Genomic DNA, 6,988 nt, shown 5'->3' with positions numbered 1-6,988 from the left:
CATCGACCCTGCCAGGCCTGGGCCTGTGCGGCAGGCCGGCCGGCAGCCCCTGAAGATGGAGGGAGCCAGCAAGCATGCTCCTCAGGTTAAAGACAGGAAGACATTGCTCAAAATTTTGAGAGGAGCCTAATCAGCCTAAGAGAGCCAGGGCGAGACGCTCTTGACCACGGCCTTGTCACCGGTGGCACAACCCCGGGGGTGCCTGTCACAAAGCATTCTAGAGTTGTGCGTCCAGGTGGCCTGCTCTTGAGGGCCTGGCTCCTTTGTCCCTCATTGCCCGCACACGGGGAGAAAGGGCAAGGACTGTGGAGAAAGAAGGCGGTCAGGAAGGGGCAAATGTTCGCTGAATACCGACTTTGCGTCAGGCTCCGGGCTGGGCCGTTCAGGTGGGCAGGCAGAGGCCACAGAGAAGGACCTAGAGCATGGCTGGGGGCGGGACAGGGAAGCCGCCAGAGCAGGGCCAATCCCCTTGAAAGCTGCTATTGTTTGAGATCTCTGCTCAGAGAAGGCCTGAGTAAAAAGAGCTTGTTAGAGCAGGCCAGGCTGGAGACAAGCCGCTCTCACAGAGCCAGTGAACCGTGCGAAATGACTTAAACTAACATCCCTGACTGCACTGGGCTGGGACCCAGGAGTCAGTGTGCTCATCAGAAATTCATAGAAGGTGCCCTGCGGCTCGGCTTTCTCTGGCCGCCTTGTTCATTGAGCGTTTTTTTCTTTCCAGTCCCCCGGCTCTGAAAGGGAGACAGGGGCTGCCTGATGGGGAAGATCAAGTGGCCTTTGAAAACCTCTCTCAGAGTTTATTAAACCCTGGGGCCAGGGCAGGCCGACCTGGAGGCCCAGCCAGGCCTGGCTCCACCCCCCCGGGCTCCCCACGGGGAACCTGGCCTGTTCTCATGTCCTGAACTTGGCAGGCCTGTGCTGGGGACAAGGGAACAGGAGGCGGGGTGCAAGGGAGAGAGGGTCCCGGAGGAACGGTAGTGAATACACTCATCTTTTCCCAGAAAACCTGGGAGAATATGTGTGTGTGTGGGGGGTGGGGTGGGGACTGGGCTGGGGTGGGGTGGAGGCCCTTCGCCCCCACGAATGACACAGGCCTTCTCTCCCTGAGCTCCCCAGGACTGCCTCCCGCTGGGACTCTTCACTCCACCATCTCTCCAGAGTGTTTGTGCTGAAGGTCCACACAGAGGAAAGTGGGAGGAGGCAGGAACTGGAGGGTCTCTAGGCTGGATCACAGCTCAGTGACCAAGTAAGGGCAGGAATGAGGCTTCTCAGAGGCAGGCTCAAGTTTCCAGGATCTGGAGCCCCTCAGCGACGGGACGGGACGGAGAGGTAAGAGATCACACCTGCTGAGGCTCAGTTTGCCCCCCACCCCCAACCCCACAAGGACTGGCTGGGCTGAGTCAGCTCACAGAAGCCTCTGGTGTAGACGTTCAGCACAGAAAACCCCCACGAAAGTGCTTTGTAAACTGTGGCACTCCGACTCAGTGTGAAGGACAGATTCACTCATTGCACAAATCCTTGCTGAGGGCCTTGCTTGAGCCAGACGCTATTCTAGAGACTGCCCATAGTGGGGAGCAAGGCAGTGCTCCGTATTGTTGGGGACGGGCCAGGAACTGGGGGAGCATCAGCTCTGTCATAAACACATGTGATCTCTAAACCCGGCTGACCAGCTTAGCGGCCTGGCGAGCCCAGGTCATCACGGCGCTCCTCTCAGTCCGTGGAAGGAAGGGGTGAACCGCGACAGAGGTCTGTTTCCACATTCAAGCAGAGCAGCTCCCTTGACCAGTTTCTTTCCTGGGGATCGGAGTTCAATTTCTTTTGAAAGACAGACCTGCTTATTTCCAAAAGTTGAAAACCATCCCTTGAAACTCCCTTCCCCCATTTTAATCTTTTTGGCCTTGTTCCATTTACTGTGCCCCCTTCCCAGGTCATTCCAAGGCAACCAGCTTCCTACCCCGTGGCTGGATGCCTCCCATGGAAGCAGACAGATCTTTCCTAAGCCAGCTTTGGATTTAGACTCCTGTCTTTTCTCTGCCCCCTTTTATACTTCCCCTTTAAACAAGTTCAGAGTCCTTTAAAGTGTTTCCTAAGAGCCCTTGGGTAGGCTGCAGGGTATGTGAGTGGCCCTATTCCCCACATTTGCAGGCCTCCTTCTCCAGGGCCCAGGCAGCTTACAGGCACGTTTGAAGGACTTAGCTCCCAAGTCAAGGCCAACCCTAGTCTCCTGCTGGAAATCTGGGCCAGCACTTTGTCCTATAGACCCAGGAACCCAGGAAGGAGATCGGGGTGGGTTGAAATGCGGAGTCAGACAACCAGCCCAGTCTGGACTGACACAGAGATTTCAACTCTGATATCACCTCTTCCCAGTTTGGGGGTAGCTGCCGGGAGCACTCCATTTAGGCAGATTCTGGGACTATGTTGCTGTTGTCTATTATTATTATTAATTATTCAGAGAGTGTTACTATTGGCTTCCCAATACTCATGCAGATCCTATTTTTTTCTAAACCAAAAAAGGAGAACACGTGATCTGACACCAGGCCAGAACCCTTGAATTTGGGAACTGTGCCCCAAAGTCGGTACATGTGTTCATTGCCTGTCCCTTCATAGAATCATAGTTCTTAAAGCTGCTGGGGGCTTCTCTGAGAGAGTAAACCTTAACGGTTTCCAAACTATGCTTTTACAGGTGTATAATGGTCAGCCTAGCTTTCAAGGAGCTCTTACACAGAAGCATCAACAAATAACAGCAGGTAACACTGACCTGCTCTGGTTGAAACGGTGGGGAGTGGGGCTAAGGACCCTGCCTGCTGCGGGCTTCCTGCCGCCCACCTGCCTCCCCGTCCTCTCCCTGCCAACTATTGGCTTCTCAGGAGCAGCTCACGCTTCTTGGAGCCCATGTGAAGCTACCAACATACTCTTCTCTGCTTTTAGGAAGATATTTTAAAACTTCTGGAGAGGTAAAGGAATGGAGACCCAGGTGTCCAAGTTAATGGCTCAGTTTACTCATTTACACACTTGCATAGCCTGACCTGCACCCTCAAATTCTCTAGTCCCCTTGCCCCTGAGCAGTGAAGGACCTCCTGTTGTTTCTTTTTTTCCCCTTTCCCCCTCTCTCATCCTGGTTGTACCCACCCTGATCACATGGCCACACTCCCCCTGCCTCTCCATGCCCACAGCTCCCTGGGGAGCCCAAGTCTCGGTCCTCAGCCTGAGCTGCTACTTGGTGTCCTTGGCCCGTTCCTCTTTGCTATCACACGTCCACCTCCCCCCATTCTGTTGGTCCAGAGTGACTTCTAGTTCTCGGCTTGTGGGGTGGGGCAGGGGGCAAGAGCTGCCCCGGACTTGAGCCCTCTGCTGCGGTTCCAGGACAGGCTCTGTGCCCAAAGCCCATTCTGTCCTTCCTCCCCTCCTCCGTCTTGGGTTTGTTCCCTGCAGGTAGGCATGCTCATCTGCGGGGTACACCCCGTCCGGTACTCTCACCCCCGCCTCTGTCTTCTGTGCTCCCTGAAATGCCCTTCTGCCCAAACTTTCCTCTTCCATTTCATCTTCAGAGCCTACTGAAACCATTCTCTTCCCAGGAGCCTCCCTGAATTGGAGGGAAGTAAAGCTAATGTTCCCTGAGGTTTCAGCCCCTTCATCCTTACTTAGCCCAAGGCCCACCGGCCCATCATGCTGGGCACCACGCTGGGGTAGGTTTGTTTTGTGCTTCGGTGCCGGGCTCTGGTGTCTCCCTGATTTATTTTGTGGTCTGTGTGTCCTGTGCCTCTGCCCACAGACGCTCGGCTGTTTGAGAGCGCAGCCCGGCAGGCGGGCGCTTAATAGAGTAGGATGAGGAAAGTCAACAGGACGGCCGTGGCCACCGGGCCGGGCTGGGGCCTGTGTGAGAGGAGGTGGCATAGAGGGCTTGCTTGGAGTCTCTCCTCGATGGGGACCTTTGGGCCTCTGCCTCCTGGACTCGCCCGTCCCCATCCAAGTCTCTGCATCCTGGGTCGGGGTCAGGGATCGGCTTTGCTGGCAGTCCTCTCCTCACCTCCCCATCCCTCACCTCCCCAAAGACAGCAGGGGCTGGCTGCCGTTCAGTGCCTGTCAGCTGGCTCAGGGGGAGGGGAACATGAAACACCGCGAACAGTGCTTCTTGGAGCTGAGTAAACTCAGCCCACCACGGTTTACTTTGCTGTCAGAAATCCCTTAGCTTACCACAGAGCAGAACCCCAACCCCTCCTCCCCAGAACCAGGACCCCCACCATCGCCCTCCTCATTCCCCGCCCACCCCAGGAGACCCGCCTCCCTCTCCTTCCAGCCCTAGACCCTTCTGCAGTACCTGTCCTGCTCTGTGACCCCCACCCTCCCCCTATCTGTTGCTCCTTCTTGTATCTTCCCCCCTCTCCTCCTCCTGACACTTTCCACCCGACTCTGGTCCTTCCCGACTCCTCCTCTGCCCTTGGTGTCTTCCAGAAGCCCAAGGCCAGAGGAGCTCCCCTCTCAGGGCAGAGATGGGGGCAAGGGGAGATGAGGTCCAGGCACCTTGGAAGGGGCAGAGAGAGACCAGGAGCCACCCTCTTTTCTTTCCCTCCTCACTCTGGGCTACGAACCATGGATTGGGGGTGGGGGTGTGTAGCAGATCAGCCAAAGGCTTGGAACTGGCATCAGGGGATTGGAGGAGCAGGAAGGTGGCAGGAGAGCCTTTCAGATGAGAGCGAGGGGCCGGAGCCCCTCTCCTCAGTTTCCCCGGGGAGGTGCCTGGAGGGGTTTTGAGTTAGTAATGAGGGCATCACAGATTTGGGACCTGGCTTTGCATTAAATCGAATGTTCCTCAACACGACAGCTCCAAGCCTCCCTGGCGGCCTCCCCCGCCCCCACCTCTCCTCAGAAATTTGCAGCCTGAGCCAGGTTTTCTCTTTGGCTCCACTTGGAAGAGCAAACCTTCTGGGCTTGAGATGAAACACATGGTGCTCTGGAATGTGGCTACTAGCCAAGGGAATGCTCGGAGGCCCCCCCAGAATTTGCAGCCATCTGCCTGGGGTTGAGCTGGGGGTGTGTAACAGACCGTTTGGGGCCAGGAAGGAGCAAGGGAAGCTGAGGGCACCTTCCTTCTCTCTACCCCACTTAGAACTGGTGCCTCTTTCAACACTCGAGTAGATCCCAATGAACTGTATTTCCGCCCCTGGGGAGATTCAAAGCCGGGCTCAACCTCAGATGCCACGGGCCCGAGCCACTGGCTCCAAAGTGAACAGGTGCTGATTAGTGCAGCATTTCGCATATTCTTTGAATGTTATTCATTTCCTGCCAAGAGACACAAACGATTTCCCCTGCCTTCTTCCCCCTGGAACCCACATTTTCTGCTCTTCCTCCCCAACTCCACGTGACTTATTGTCCTTGCCCTTCTGAAGGCTGTCGCTGACCCCCCTCCTATAGCTTCCCCTGTCCTCACAGGCCCTGGTGACCCAGCTGGAAGTTCCCCAGCTGGATGAGTCCTCGATGCCCAGCCTGCCATCTCTGGTGTGGCCAGAGTGAGCACGCAGGGGCCCCCGTCCTCAGCCTCTAGAAAGATCAGAAAGAAATTTGCTTCTTGAAATCAGGATTCCTGACCCCTATCCGCTAGGAAGGCCCTATCTTGACTTTCTTGGATGGCTGTAGGGCTAGGCTGGAAGGCCTCTGGCAGGAACTAATCTCCCGGGATGGTTGGCTTGTCACAGGAGAGAGGCAGCTGGTAGAGCGCCCACCAAAGTCATGGGTCGAACAGCTCCATTCTATGCATTTCTGGAAATCTGGGGGTGAGGAGCAAAGAGATAGGCTTAGGGAATTCTTAGGGGTTGGAAAGGATTTTTAGATTATTTAATTCAACACTACTTATTTATTATTATTATTATTATTATTTTCAGCTATGAAGAATCCAAGACTCAGAGACCCAAAGCGATTTCCTGAGGCCTTTCTGTGGGTTAGCAGCAAAGCTGAAATCAGAAGCCAAGGATACTGACTCCCACACAGAGCCTGGGTGGCTCAGTCTGTTAGGCGTCTGCCTTCTGCTCAGGTCATGATTCCGGAGTCCCAGGATCGAGCCCCACGTTGGGCTCCCTGCTCAGTGGGAAGTCTGCTTCTCCCTCTCCCGCTACTCCTCCCCTGCTCATGCTCTCTCTCTCTCTCAAATAAACAAATAAAATCTTAAAAAAAAAAAAAAGCTAGGACTCTTGACTCCCAGTCTTGTGCTATTTTCACAGGATATTAACTCCTTACCCTTTTGAGAAATTTCCGCATGCCCCCGGAATGCCATGAAGGTGTAACAGCTGGCTCAGTGAAGCGGCTGCCTCCCCAGCTTTTGCGCTCCACCGCCCCCCCCCCCGCCTCTGCTGAGATGGATGGATTTGGAGGAGGAATGTTAACTGTCTCTCGGATGAACCCCAGAACCACAGGGGGGATTAGACATAGCCTGGGAGGGATATGTCCGCTGCTCAGAGGACTGTTTCCCCTCTTTCAGCCTCTGAGACCCTTAAGCACGTGTTCTATGACTTGGCCACAGTTAACCGGACCAAGAATAGATGCCCCAGGCCAGCCAATGCATTGGCTGGACAAGAGCCATTCGGTGTTTCTCTCTTAAGAGTTTGAAATAAAAAAGCAGAGACCCTGTAGCCATTTAGTCGTAGGGAGCTCAACTAAACCTTCATATTCGGTGAGGACTTGGGATGGGGCCATGAAATAAAACCAAAGGCAAACCAAAGTTAGGCACAGAGTCTAGTCAAGGTAGTAGCCCAAGAGGAGAGAGAGCTGGCACGGGGTTTGGTCCTCCATTGATTGGAAATCTTTTTGTCTCTACATAGCTGTCTCTCTCTGTATCTGCATGTTATATGTGAATGGGTTTCTGACCCTTGTGAGCAAAAGCACTTTGACCAGAAGTGATGAGGTCAGGAGCATTTTAGCTTAAATGTTCCCAAACAAGCCCAACTCAACTGAGGTCCAAAAACTGCACTAACAAGCAAGACACCCTCTCTGTCAC

At 54.6% G+C, this 6,988-nt stretch overlaps 1 long non-coding RNA gene across 1 annotated transcript; it reads left to right on the top strand.

The window, feature by feature from the left end:
• Nucleotides 1–1,121: 1,121 nt before the first annotated feature.
• LOC130544590 (uncharacterized) lies at nucleotides 1,122–6,135 on the top strand. The gene is made up of 3 exons (XR_008960996.1): nucleotides 1,122–1,329; nucleotides 2,684–2,747; nucleotides 5,880–6,135. It is a non-coding gene; the product is annotated as an uncharacterized LOC130544590 (long non-coding RNA).
• Nucleotides 6,136–6,988: the final 853 nt, after the last annotated feature.

The sequence above is a fragment of the Ursus arctos genome, unplaced genomic scaffold, assembly GCF_023065955.2.
Source record: "Ursus arctos isolate Adak ecotype North America unplaced genomic scaffold, UrsArc2.0 scaffold_22, whole genome shotgun sequence".
NCBI classification, from domain to species: Eukaryota; Metazoa; Chordata; class Mammalia; order Carnivora; family Ursidae; genus Ursus; species Ursus arctos.
The sequence above is the reverse complement of the archived record's forward strand: the minus strand, read 5'-3'. Positions and strand labels throughout refer to the sequence as shown.